The following is a 12,971-nucleotide window of genomic DNA, read 5'->3' as shown; positions in this document are numbered from 1 at the left end:
GAGGCCGCGGAAACCAAGCTTGTGGCCTCCCTGGCGCTCCCCTGCCGTAGGTCTTTGGCCTATATATTCCCTAAAAATCAAATAAAAAATCAGGGCGTCCACGAAAACACTTTTCCGCTGCCACAAGCTTCCGTTTCTGCGAGATCTCAGCTGGAGACCCTTCCCGGTGCCCTGCCGGAGGGGGCTTTGGAGTTGGAGGGCTTCTTCATCAACATCATCGCCCCTCCAATGACTCATGAGTAGTTCACTTCAGACCTATGGGTCCGTAGTTAGTAGCTAGATGGCTTCTTCTCTCTCTTGGATCTTCAATACAAAGTTCTCCATGATCTTCATGGAGATCTATCCGATGTAATCTTGTTTGGCGGTGTGTTTGTCGAGATCCGATGAATTGTGGATTTGTGATCAGATTATCTATGATATATATTTGAGTCTTTGTTGATTTCTTATATGCATGATTTGATATCCTTGTAAGTCTCTCCGAGTCTTGGGTTTTGTTTGGCCAACTAGATCTATGATTCTTGCAATGGGAGAAGTGCTTGGTTTTGGGTTCTTACCGTGTAGTGACCTTTCCCACTGACAGTAGGGGAAGCAAGGCACACATCGTGTAGTTGCCATCAAGGGTAACAAGGTGGGCTTTGTCGTAGATATGAGATTGTCCATCTACATCATGTCATCTTGCTTAAGGCGTTACTCTGTTCTTTTGGACTTAATACACTAGGTGCATGATGGATAGCGGTCGACATGTGGAGTAATAGTAGTAGATGCAGAAAGTATCGGTCTACTTGTTTTGGACGTGATGCCTATAGATATAATCATGGCCATAGATGACGTCACGATTTTGCGCGGTTCTATCAATTGCTCGACAGTAATTCGTTCACCCACCGTCTACTTGCTTTCATGAGATAAGCCACTAGTGAACACTATGGCCCCGGGGTCTATTCACACCTATCGTTTACACCTCCGCTTTTACTTTGCTTTGTTACTTTGTTGCTTTCAGTTCTCACTTGGCAAACAATCTATAAGGGATTGACGACCCCTTCATAGCGTTGGGAGCAAGATTTTTGTGTTTGTGCAGGCACTTGTGATACTCCTTCACTGGATCGATACCTTGATTCTCAAAACTGGGGGAATTACTAACCACCGTTGTGCTACATCACCCTTTCCGCTCCGAGGGAACACCAACGGAAGGCTCCAAGGCCACGGGGAAATCCTTTGCATATTTGCCTAGGAAGTCCCTAAAGGCGTAGTCGTAGCAGAAGGATTCCTGGTGCCGTTGCTCAGGAGTATCGAGAACAGTCTCCCGTCAGCACATGTTTCTGGCGCCGTTGGAAGGTCTTTTGTTGCATCAGCAGAAGTATTTATGGCGCCGTTGCCGGGGAAGGAGAGATAAAGATATATCCAAGTAGGTCTCACAAACTCATCTCCTGCATTTACTTTTTTGCCAGTCGCCTCTCGTTTTCCTCTCCCCCACTTCACTTTTGTCGTTTTCATTTGCCTTTCTCCTTTGCCTTTTTCTTTTGCCTTTTTGCCGTTTTCCTTTGCCGTTTTCCTTTGCCGGTTTTCTTGCTTGCTTGTGTGCTTGTTTGTTTGTTGAAGTCATCATGGCTGAAATCACCAAACTTTGCGACTTCTCGAGCACTAATAATAATGATTTTATTAGTACTCTGATTGCTCCCGCCACTAGTGCGGAATCGTATGAAATCAACGCAGCTTTGCTGAATTTTGTTATGAAAGAGCAATTCTCTGGCCTTCCTAGTGAAGATGCCGCATCCCATCTCAATACCTTCATTGATCTTTGTGATATGCAAAAGAAAAGAGATGTGGATAATGACGTGATTAAGATGAAGCTTTTTCCTTTCTCGTTGCGAGATCGCGCAAAAACTTGGTTTTCTTCTTTGCCTAAAAATAGTATCGATTCTTGGGATAAGTGCAAAGATGCTTACATATCCAAGTATTTTCCGCCGGCTAAGATTATCTCCTTACGTAACGATATCATGAATTTCAAGCAACTTGATCATGAACACGTTGCACAGTCTTGGGAGAGGATGAAGCTTATGATTAGAAATTGTCCCGCTCATGGCTTGAGTTTGTGGATGATTATACAAATCTTTTACGCTGGTTTGAATTTTGCCTCCCGCAATATCTTGGACTCCGCCTCAGGTGGAACGTTCATGGAATATCACGTTAGGAGACGCTACAAAACTCCTAGACAATATCATGACCAACTACTCTCAGTGGCATACTGAAAGGTCACCTGCTAGCAAAAAGGTACACGCTATAGAAAAATTAACTCGCTTAGTGTAAGATGGACGAGTTGATGAATTTGGTTGCTAGTAGAAACTCTCCTTTAGATCCTAATGACATGCCACTATCTTCCTTGATTGTGAGTAACAACGCTAGTTTGGACGTTAACTTTGTTGGTAGGAACAATTTTGGCAACAACAATGCTTTTAGAGGAAACTATGTTCCTAGGCCTTTTCCTAATAACTCCTCTAACAATTATGGCAATTCCTACAACAACGCTTATGGAAATCATAACAAATTACCCTCTGATTTAGAGAGTAATATCAAAGAGTTCATCAACTCTCAAAAGATTTTCAATGCTTCCATAGAGGAAAAACTACTCAAAATTGATGATTTGGCTAAGAGCGTTGATAGGATGTCTTGTGATATTGATGCTTTGAAAGTTAGATGTGCTCCTCCCAAGGTCAACTTGGATGAAACTTTGAAAGCTATGCGTGTCTCCATGAATGAGAGCAAAGGAAGAACCGCCCAAATTCGCGCTAGGCATGAATGGTTTAAAAGGGTGCGTTCTAGTGATGCAAATCACGAAGATCTTAAAGTGCTTGGTGTGTCTCCTCTTGAATCTTTGTTTTCGTGTGTCAAACATATTGATGAAGGGGCTGGATATGAATCCACTTTGGTTGAAAAACGCCCCAATGATTCGGAGTCACCTATCTTGATGATAAAGGTGTGGAGAGTGGAGTAGAAGAAATCAAAATTTTGGGTAGTAATGAAACTCCCACTTTGGATTTCAAGGAATTCAATTATGATAATTGCTCCTTGTTTGAATGCATCTCTTTTATGCAATCCATTGCAAACTCTCCACATGCTTATAGTCAAATCAAAGCCTTTACCGCGCATATCGTAGACGCTATGATGAAATCTCTTGAAGAGAAGCTCAAACTAGAAGTCTCCATACCTAGAAAACTTCATGATGAGTGGGAACCTACTATCAAAATCAAGATCAAAAACTATGAGTGCAATGCTTTGTGTGATTTGGGTGCTGGTGTTTCCGCGATTCCAAAATCTTTATGTGATATTCTTGGTTTTCATGAGACTGAAGAGTGTTCTCTTAATTTGCATCTTGCGGATTCTACTGTCAAGAAACCCATGGGAAGGATCGATGATGTTCTTATTGTTGCAAATAAGAACTATGTACCCGTGGATTTCATTGTACTTGACATAGATTGCAATCCTTCATGTCCCATTATTCTTGGTAGACCTTTCCTAAAGACTATTGGTGCTATCATCGATATGAAGGAAGGGAATATTAGATTTCAATTTCCCCTAAAGAAGGGCATGGATCACTTTCCTAGAAAGAAAATAAGATTGCCTTATGAATCTATGATGAGGGCTACTTATGGTTTGAGCACCAAAGATGATTATACGTGATTCCATCACCTTTTGCCTAGCTAAGGGCGTTAAACAATGGCGCTTGTTGGGAGGCAACCCAACGAATCTATCCTTTTTCTTTCTGTTTTGTGTTTTCCACACTTCCATAATTCTGTTATGATTGTGTTTTTTGTGTTTATTTTTGCGTTTGTGCCAAGCAAAACCGTTATGATTAGTCTTGGGGATGATCGTTTGGTCATGCTGGAAAAGACAGAAACTTTCTGCTCACGAAAAGAATTTTCATGTTTTTATGTAACAGATTTTGAGTTCATTCTTTTTGCTGCTGATTTCTACGCAAATTCTTCAGACCTTCGTAATTGTTTAAAATTTTTGAAGTACCATAAGTATACGAAGTATACAGATTGCTACAGACTGGTCTGCTGTTAACAGATTCTGTTTTTGTTGTCTTGGTTGCTTATTTTGAAGAAACTATGGATAGTATCGCGGGGTATTAGCCATGGAAGATTGAAAATACAGTAACCCAACATCAGCATGAGTATAATTCAAGTTTGCTACAGTACCTAAGGAAGTGGTGGTTTGCTTTCTTATACTAATGTGATCACGAGTTTCTGTTTAAGTTTCGTGTTGTGAAGTTTTGAAGTTTTGGGTGAAGTTCTTATGGACAAAAAGATAAAGAGTGGCAAGAGCTCAAGCTTGGGGATGCCCAAGGCACCCCAAGAGATTCAAGGATGCCGTAAAAGCCTAAGCTTGGGGATGCCCCGGGAAGGCATCCCCTCTTTCGTCTTCAATCCATCGGTAACGTTACTTGGGGCTATATTTTTATTCACCACATATTATGTGTTTTGCTTGGAGCGACTTGTATCATAGGAGTCTTTTATTTTTTTTGTGTCACAATCATCCTTGCTGCACACCTAGAGAGAGAGAGACATGCACTCACCGTGATTTTGTCAAGCTTCACTTATATCCTTTGGTAGACAATTCAGCTCACATGTGCTTCACTTATATCTTTTGAGCTAGCTGATTTTGCTCTATGTGCTTCACTTATATCTTTTAGAGCACGACGGTGTGTGGCTTGGTAGTTGATCTATGCTATGAAAGTAGTCTCAAAGGGGTAGTTATCCAAAGGGATACGAAAACTTCCACCTTCATGTGCATTGAATAGTTAGAGAAGTTTGATTCATCTCAACTAGTTTTGAGTTGTGGTTATGGTAATATTGAAGTTATATTAGTAAGGTGTTGTGAATCTAGAAATACTTTAGTTGAAGTTAGTGATTCTCGTCGCCTGCACGTATGGTGAACCGCTATGTGATGAAGTCTGAGCATGATTAGTCTATTGATTGTCATCCTTTGTGTGGCGGTCGGGATCGCGCGATGGTTTATACCTACCAACCCTTCCCCTAGGAGTATGCGTTGAATGCTTTGTTTCGATTACTAATAAAACTTTTGCAACAAGTATATGAGTTCTTCATGACTAATGTTGAGTCCATGGTTTAGATGCACTTTCACCTTCCACCATCACTATCTTCTTTAGTGCCGTGCAACTTTCGCCGGTGCACAAAACCCACCATTAGCCTCCCTCAAAACAGCCACCATACCTACCTACTATGGCTTTTTCAAAGTCATTCCGAGATATATTGCCATGCAACTACCACCATGACATGTGCCACCACGTCTACATTGCCATTGCATGATCATAATTAGCTAGCATGATGTTTCCATTTATGTCTATGACATGCTAGATCATTGTCACGGTACACTACCGAAGGCATTTCATATAGAGTCATCGTTGCTCTAAGTTTTGAGTTGTAAGTGTGATGATCATCATTGATGGAGCATTGTCCCATGTGAGGAAATAAAAGAGGTCAAAGAGGCCCACTAAAAAAAAGAGGCCAAAGAGCCCATCCAAAAAAAAAGAGGCCAAAGAGCCCATCCAAAAAAAATTAGGGAAAAAGAGAGAAGGGACAATGCTACCATTTTTCCACACTTGTGCATATTAAGCACCATGATCTTCATGATTGAGAGTCTCTCGTTTTGTCACCACCATATAGCTAGTGGGAAATTTTCATTTTATAACTTGGCTTGTATATTCCAATGATAGGCTTCCTCAAAATTGCCTTAGGTCTTCGTGAGCAAGCAAGTTGGATGCACACCCACTAGTTTTCTTTAAGAGCTTTCACATACTCTTAGCTCTAGTGCATCATTTGTATGGCAATCCCTACTCATTCACATTGATATCTATTGATGAGCATCTCCACAGCTCATTGATATGCCTAGTTAATGTGACCATCTTCTCCTTGTTTTTCTTGCAACCTCCACCACACTCCACACCACTTATAGTGCTAAAACCATGGCTCACGCTCATGTATTGCGTGAGAGTTGAAAAGGTTTGAGAAAGTAAAGGTGTGAAAACAATTACTTGGCCAATACCGGGGTTGTGCATGATTTAAATTCGTTGTGCAATGATGATAGAGCATAGCCAGACTATATGATTTTCTAGGGATAACTTTCTTTTGGCCTTGTTGTTTGGAAAGTTCATGATTACTATGCTAGTTTGCTTGAAGTATTATTGTTTCCACGTCACTAGCAAACTATTGTTTTGAATCTAATGGATCTGAACATTCACGTCACATAAGAGGAGTTACAAATGACATCTATGCTAGGTAGCTTGAAAGCATCAAAAATTCATTCTTTATCACTTCCCTACTCGAGGACGAGCATGAGTTAAGCTTGGGGATGCTTGATACATCTCAAACGTATCTATAATTTTTTATGGTTTCACGTTGTTATCTTGTCAACTTTGGATGTTTTGTTTACCTTTTATATCTTTTTTGGGACTAACTTATTAACTCAGTGCCAAGCGCCAGTTCCTGTTTTTTCTGTGTTTTTGACTCTTTTCAGGTCTGATTTTGGAACGGAGTCCAAACGGAATAAAATCCCCGAAATGATTTTTTTCCAGAACGGAAGAAGATCACGAGGCTTGAGGGCCAAGCAAGTGGGCCCACAAGGAGCCCACAAGCCCTGTTGCCGCGGCCAGGGGGGAGGTCGCGGCAACCAAGCTTGTGGCCTCCTTGGCGCTCCCCTACCCTAGGTATTTGGCTTATATATTCCCTAAAAATCCAGAAAAAATCAGGGCGTCCACGAAAACACTTTTACGCCGCCGCAAGCTTCCGTTTCCGCGAGATCTCATCTGGAGACCCTTCCCGATGCCCTGCCGGAGGGGACTTTGGAGTTGGAGGGCTTCTTCATCAACATCATCGCCCCTCCAATGACTCTTGAGTAGTTCACTTCAGACCTACAGGTCCGTAGTTAGTAGCTAGATGGCTTCTTCTCTCTCTTGGATCTTCAATACAAAGTTCTCCATGATCTTCATGGAGATCTATCCGATGTAATCCTCTTTGGCGGTGTGTTTGTTGAGATCCAATGAATTGTGGATTTGTGATCAGATTATCTATGATATATATTTGAGTCTTTGCTGATTTCTTATCTGCATGATTTGATATCCTTGTAAGTCTCTCCGAGTCTTGGGTTTTGTTTGGCCAACTAGATCTATGGTTCTTGCAATGGGAGAAGTGCTTTGTTTTGGGTTCTTACCGTGTGGTGACCTTTCCCAGTGACAGTAGGGGCAGCAAGGCACACATCGTGTAGTTTCCATCAAGGGTAACAAGGTGGGCCTTGTCGTAGATATGAGATTGTCCATCTACTTCATGTCATCTTGCTTAAGGCGTTACTCTATTCTTTTGGACTTAATACACTAGATGCATGCTGGATAGCGGTCGACGTGTGGAGTAATAGTAGTAGATGTAGAAAGTATCGGTCTACTTGTTTTGGACGTGATGCATATAGATATAATCGTTGCCATAGATGACGTCATGACTTTGCGCGGTTCTATCAATTGCTCGACACTAATTCGTTCACCCACCGTCTACTTGCTTTCATGAGAGAAGCCACTAGTGAACACTACGGCCCCCGGGTCTATTCACACCTATCGTTTACACCTTTGCTTTTACTTTGCTTTTTTACTTTGTTGCTTTCAGTTCTCACTTGGCAAACAATCTATAAGGTATTGACAACCCCTTCATAGCGTTGGGAGCAAGCTTTTTGTGTTTGTGTAGACACTTGTGATACTCCTTCACTGGATCGATACCTTGGTTCTCAAAACTGAGGGAAATACTTACCACCGTTGTTCTACATCACCCTTTCCGCTTCGAGGGAACACCAACGCAAGGCTCCAAGGCCACGGGGAAATCCTTTGCATATTTGCCTAGGAAGTCCCTAAAGGCGTAGCCGTAGCAGAAGGATTCCTGGTGCCGTTGCTGAGGAGTATCAAGAACAGTCTCCCGTCAGCACGTGTTTCTGGCGCCGTTGGAAGGTCTTTTGTTGCATCAGCAAGAGCCAAGAAAGAACCGCCCAAATTTCTGCTAGACATGAATGGCTTAAAAAGGCGTGTTCTCGTGATGAGAATCACGAAGATCTTAAAGTGCTTGGTGTGACTCCCATTGAATCTTTGTTTTCTTGTGTCAAACCTAATAATTATGGGGCTGGATATGAATCCACTTTGGTTGAAAAGTGCCCCAAGGATTCGGAGTCCATCTATCTTGATGCTAAAAGCATTAAAAGTGGAGTAGAAAACGTTAAAACTTTGAGTAGTAATGAAATTACTACCATGGGTTTCAAAGAATTCAATTATGATAGTTGCTCCTTGATTGAATGCATTTCTTTGATGCAATCCATGTTGAACTCTCCACACGCTTATAGCCAAAACAAAGCTTTTACCGATCATATCGTCGAAGCTATGATAAAAGCTCTTGAAGAGAAACTTGAATTGGAAGTCTCTATCCCTAGAAAGCTTCATGATGAGTGGGAACCTACCATCAAAATCAAAATCAAAAACTATTAGTGCAATGCTTTGTGTGATTTGGGTGCTAGTGTTTCTGCGATTCCAAAGTCTTTATGTGATGTTCTGGGTTTTAATGAGATTGAAGAGTGTTCTCTTAATTTGCATCTTGTTGATTCTACTATCAAGAAACCCATGGGAAGGATCAATGATGTTCTTATTATTGCAAATAGGAACTATGTACCTGTGGATTTCATTGTGCTTGACATTGATTGCAATCCTACATGCCCTATTATTCTTGGTAGACCTTTCCTAAGGACTATTGGTGCTATTATCGATATGAAGGAAGCGAATATTAGATTTCAATTTCCTTTAAGAATGGCATTGAACACTTTCCTAGAAAGAAAATAAAATTGCCTTATGAATCCATGATGAGGGTCACTTATGGTTTGAGCACCAAAGACGACGATACGTGATTATATCGCTTTTATGCCTAGCTAAGGGCGTTAAACAATAGCGCTTGTTGGGAGGAAACCCGATGAATTTATCTTTTTCTTTCTGTTTTGTTGCGTCCACACCATCATAATTTTGTTGTGATTGTATTTTTTGTGTTTATTTTTGTGTTTGAGCCAAGCAAATCCTTTATGACTAGTCTTGGTAATGGTTGTTTGATCCTGCTGGAAAAAGACAGAAACTTTTCGCTCACGAGATGATTTTTCATTTTTATTCAGAAAAAGGTTTTGAGTTGATTATTTTTTCTGCTGATTGATATGATTTTTCCCTAGGTCGTGTAATTTTTCAGATTTTTTTAGGTACCATAAGTATACGAAGTATACAGATTGCTACAACTTCTCTGTTTTTGACAGATTCTGTTTTTCTTGAGTTGGTTGCTTGTTTTGATGAAACTATGGTTAGTATCGTGGGGTACTAGCCATGGAAAAGTGAGAATACATTAGCACATCATCAATATAGATGGAATTCAAGTTTTCTACAGTACCAAAAGAAGTGGTAGTTCGTTTTCTTGTACTAATGTTATCACAAGTTTCTGTTTAAGTTTTGTGTTGTGAAGTTTTCAAGTTTTGGGTGACGTTCTCATGGACAAAGAGATAAGGAGTAGAAAGAGCTCAAGTTTGGGGATTCCCAAGGCATCCCAAGCCAAATTCAAGGACACCAAAAAGCCCAAGCTTGGGGATGCCCCGGGAAGGCATCCCCTCTTTCGTCTTCAATCCATCGGTAACATTACTTGGAGCTATATTTTTATTCACCACATGATATGTGTTTTGCTTGGAGCGTCTTGTATCTTAGGAGTCTTTTCTTTTTGTTGTGTCACAATCATCCTTCCTGCACACCTTTTTGAGAGAGAGAGACATGCACTCATCGTGATTTTGCTTGAATGCTCATAGTGCTTCACTTATATCTTTTGAGCTAGATACTTTTGCTCTAGTGCTTCACATATATCTTTTGAGCTAGATACTTTTGCTCTTGTGCTTCACTTATATCTTTAGAGCACGGCGGTGCATGATTTGGTAGTTGGCTTATGCCATGAAAGTAGTCCCAAATGTGATAGGTACCCAAAGAGGATGCAAAAAACCTCCATCTTCATGTGCATTGCATTGAGTAGAAAGAGAAGTTTTGATTCCTCTCAATTAGTTTTGAGACGTGGATTCAGTAATATTGAGAGTTATGTTAGTAGGGTGTTGTGAATCTAGAGATACTTGTGTTGGAGTTAGTGATTCCCGTAGCATGCAAGTATGGTGAACCGCTATGTTAGGAAGTCGGAGCATAATTGATCTATTGATTATCATCCTTTGTGTTGAGGTCGGGATCGTGCGATGGCTTATACCTACCAACACTTCCCCTTGGAGTATGCGTTTAGCACTTTGTTTCGATTACTAATAAAAACTTTCGCAATAAGTATGTGAGTTCTTTAAGACTAATGTGAGCCCATGGTATAGATGCACTTTCACCTTCCACCATTGCTAGCCTCTCTAGTGACGCGCAATTCTCGCCGATGCACAAACCCACCAAATTCATTCCTCAAAACAGCCACCATACCTACCTACTATGGCATTTTCATAGCCATTCTGTGATATATTGCCATGCAACTCCCACCGTTCCGTCTCATGACTTGTGCCGTCACTCTCATATTGCCATTGCATGATCGTAAGATAGCTAGCGAGATGTTTCAATGTCATACGCCATGCTAGATCGTTGCACATCCGGTACACTATCGGAGGCATTTCCTATGGAGTCATCATCATTGTGATCTTTGAGCTTTGAGTAAATAAAAAGTGTGATGATCATCATTATTAGAGCATTGTCCCATGTGAGGAAATAAAAAAAGAGGCCAAAGAGCCCAAAAACTAAAACAAAAAAAAGAAAACAAAATAAAAAAGAGGCCTAAGAGCCCAAAAAAGAGAGAAAAAGAGAGAAGGGACAATGCTACTATCTTTTTCCACACTTGTGCTTCATGTTAGCACCATGTTCTTCATGATTGAGAGCTTCTTGCTTTGTCACTACCATATGCTAGTGGGGATCTTTGTTTTATAACTTGGCTTGTATATTCCAATGATGGGCTTCTTCAAAATTTCCCTAGGTCTTCGTGAGCAAGCAAGTTGGATGCACACCCACTAGTTTTCTTCTTGAGCTTTCACATACTTATATCTCTAGTGCATCTCTTGTATGGCAATCCCTACTCATTCACATTGATATCTATTAATGGGCATCTTCATAGCCTATTGATACGCCGAGTCAATGTGACCATCTCCTTCTTTTTGTCTCACAACCACCACCACACTCTATTCCACCTATAGTGCTATATCCATGGCTCGCGCTCATGTATTGCGTGATAGTTATAAAAAGTTTTAGAAAGTAAGAGTGCGAAAACAATTACTTGGCCAATTCCGGGGTTGTGCATGATTTACATTAGTTGTGTGAGGATGATGGAGCATAGCTAGACTATATGATTTTGTAGGGATAACTTTCTTTGGCCTTGTTATTTTGAAAGTTCATGATTACTTTGCTAGTTTGCTTGAAGTATTATTGTTTTCATGTCAATAGCAAACTATTGTTTTGAATCTTACGGATCTGAACATTCATGCCACGTGAAAGAAGTTGCAAAGGACAACTATGCTAGGTAGCATTCCACATCAAAAATTCATTCTTTACCACTTCCCTACTCGAGCACGAGCAGGAGTTAAGCTTGGGGATGCTTGATACGTCTCCAACGTATCTATAATTTTTGATGGTTTCATGCTATTATCTTGTCAAACTTTGGATGTTTTGCATGCTTTTTATTTATTTTCTGGGACTAAGTTATTAACTCAGTGCCAAGTGCCAGTTCCTGTTTTTTCCATGTTTTTGACCCCTTTGAGAGGAGATTTTGAAATGGAGCCAAACGGAAGAAAATCCCCGAAAAGATTTTTTTGAACAGAAGAAGATAGGAGAACTTGGGAGCCAAGCCAGAGGAGCGCCAGGGGCCCCACAAGCCCCCACCCCGCGGCCACGGGGCGCGCCATCCAGGCTCGTGGGCCCCCTGGAGGTCCCCTCACCTAGATCTTGCGCCTATATATTCCCAAATATTCCCAAAAAAATCAAGAGACGATCGCAATTACTTTTCCGCCGTCGCAAGCTTCTGTCTCCGCAAGATCCCATCTGGGGCACGTCCTTGTGACCTGCCGGAGGGGGATTCGGACACGGAGAGCTTCTTCATCAACACCATTACCTCTCCGATGATGCGTGAGTAGTTCACCATAGACCTACGGGTCCATAGCTAGTAACTAGATGGCTTATTCTCTCTCTTGGATCTTCAATACAAAGTTCTCCATGATCTTCATGGAGATCTATCCGATGTAATCTTCTTTTGCGGTGTGTTTGTCGAGATCCGATGAATTGTGGATTTATGATCAGATCATCTATGAATCTTATTTGAGTTTCTTCTGATCTCTCTTATGCATGATTTCGTATCCTTGTAATTCTCTTCGAGTTGTGGGTTTTGTCTGGCCAACTAGATCTATGATTCTTGCAATCGGAGAAGTGCTTTGTTTTGGGTTCATACCGTGCGGTGACCTCACCCAGTGACAGAAGGGGTAGCGAGGCACGCATCGTGTTGTTGCCATCAAGGGTAAAACGATGGGGTTTTCATCATTGGTTGGAGATTATCCCTCTACATCATGTCATCTTGCTTAAAGTGTTACTCTGTTCGTCATGAACTCAATACACTAGATGCATGCTAGATAGCGGTCGATGTGTGGAGTAATAGTAGTAGATGCAGAAAGTATCGGTCTACTTGTCTCGGACGTGATTCCTATATGCATGATCATTGCCTTAGATATCATCATGACTTTGCGCGGTTCTATCAATTGCTCGATAGCAATTTGTTCACCCACCGTGATACTTGCTATTTTGAGAGAAGCCTCTAGTGAACACTATGGCCCCCAGGGTCTACTCCACACCATTTTTTCAGCCTTACACTTTTTACTTTGTTACACTTTCCGCCTTC

This window comes from Hordeum vulgare, chromosome 4H, assembly GCF_904849725.1.
Source record: "Hordeum vulgare subsp. vulgare chromosome 4H, MorexV3_pseudomolecules_assembly, whole genome shotgun sequence".
In the NCBI taxonomy this organism is placed as follows: domain Eukaryota; kingdom Viridiplantae; phylum Streptophyta; class Magnoliopsida; order Poales; family Poaceae; genus Hordeum; species Hordeum vulgare.
This window is presented reverse-complemented; position numbering follows the sequence as displayed.